Source organism: Octopus bimaculoides, chromosome 3 (assembly GCF_001194135.2).
Source record: "Octopus bimaculoides isolate UCB-OBI-ISO-001 chromosome 3, ASM119413v2, whole genome shotgun sequence".
Lineage (NCBI taxonomy): Eukaryota > Metazoa > Mollusca > Cephalopoda > Octopoda > Octopodidae > Octopus > Octopus bimaculoides.
Genome location: NC_068983.1, coordinates 165,649,097 through 165,650,764, shown reverse-complemented (window position 1 = coordinate 165,650,764; position 1,668 = coordinate 165,649,097). Strand labels below are relative to the sequence as shown.

General features: G+C 38.7%; 1 long non-coding RNA gene across 1 annotated transcript in view; it reads left to right on the top strand.

The window, feature by feature from the left end:
- The window catches only part of LOC106867352 (uncharacterized), a 46,071-nt gene that overhangs the window by 24,895 nt on the left and 19,508 nt on the right, over positions 1-1,668 (top strand). The window contains exon 2 of the long non-coding RNA XR_001409124.2: positions 1,040-1,241. This is a non-coding gene — a long non-coding RNA (uncharacterized LOC106867352). The remainder of the gene's footprint in view (positions 1-1,039; positions 1,242-1,668) is intronic.

The window sequence follows — 1,668 nt, the reverse complement described above, 5'->3', positions numbered from 1 at the left end:
GGGGGTAAATAGGTAAATATGGATAAAGATTGATAGGTAAACAGAAAGATAGGTAAATAAATATATGTATATATGAGAGAGAGGGAGAGGGAGAGAGAGAAGTGATAGTAAAACGAAATAACAGAAGGAAAGAAAAGGACAAGAAAAAATGTGTGAATGAAAGATAAACAGAAAAATGAAAAGGAAATAATAATAATAATAATAACAACAATAATAATAATAATAATAATAGTAAATGAAATCAGAAAATAAAAAGAAATACATACACAATTGTGTGTGTGTGTGTGATGAAGTTAGAATTGAAACAAAATGCGTAAAGCCATAATGGAAGGCGGTGACGGGGGATGGGGGGATGTGGCGCTAGAAAAAAGTGAATGCAACAGAGGTTGTTTAATGATGTGACAGATGGAGTCGGGTTACAGGTTGGGTGAGGCGTGGAGACCGTCTCTGCCTCACGTTCCCACGTGCAAGAGAAACAACGAAATGCTTCTTATTGTTGTCGTCCTGATTATCATCGTTGTTGTTGTTATTGCTAATGCGGTCATGGTGGCGGCGGTGTCGGGTCGCGGGAAAACACCTTAGTAACAAGACCATAATCAACATATTTACTGTGTGTGTGTGTGTGTGTGTGTGTGTGTCTCACCTGTACACCTCTCTGCCGAGCCGTAGCAAATGAATAATAATGAGTTAAGCATACCTGCGTAAGAGGAGAAAAGGTAGATAATGGCGTGCACACAGGTATGTGTGTGTAAAGGTGCGTTGCCAAGTGGTTTAGGTGTAGCGCTCATGATCGGTTTCGATCCCCGGACCGAGCAGTGCGTCGTGTCCTTGAGCAAAATTCCTCGTTACTGGATTCTTCTCTTAGCTGTGAAAGAACGACCCTGGGACGCACTGACGTCCCATTCAAGAGGGAAGGGTTCATCTGATCACGGTCACTTAAACGCCAAAAAATAAAACGGGCAACGTAGGAACCCTTGGACTACCGACAAGACTTGCTTAAATTTATGCAGGTTCCTTCCTTTTTTTTTCTCTTTATTAGAATTCCTGTATGAAGGAAGGCACTGGTTTCCAACAAAGAAACAGATCCCCATCGCTGGAATTTGGTTAACAACAACGATTTTTGGATCGTCCCCAAGGTTACTTTAGTGTCTTTTGCTGTCGTGAATCATGAGACACAGATAATGTATTTCTGTAAGAGATATTTGACAGTGGATTTAAGGTCGAAATAAACCGAAACACAGGTATGTTCTCTTTGAAATATTCTAAATATCAGAAGCAATCATTCCACTTTTAATTGCAGATGTGAGGATAATAAATGAAGTATTCACGAATCTTTTAATGACAGCAGTTAAGGTAGCAGTTACGTTTCAGACGCTGATGTCCATATACAGAATTTCAAAATTACAAATTGTTGGTGTTCTAACAGGGCGTCAATGTTAAGGTGGACATAAAAATTATCTGATCGAAATGTAGAATAGATAAACAACCGACAACTGATGAAGGGTCGTTCTTTATGTTACTTGTCCTGTTTTCCATTTGTTTCTCTCGTTATTTGCAAAGGAAAGTTTTTTCGTATTTCATGTTAACGTTTTGTGACGTCCTGTACCCATATATGCACGCGCGGGTGTGTGTACAAATATATATATATATATATATATATATATAATT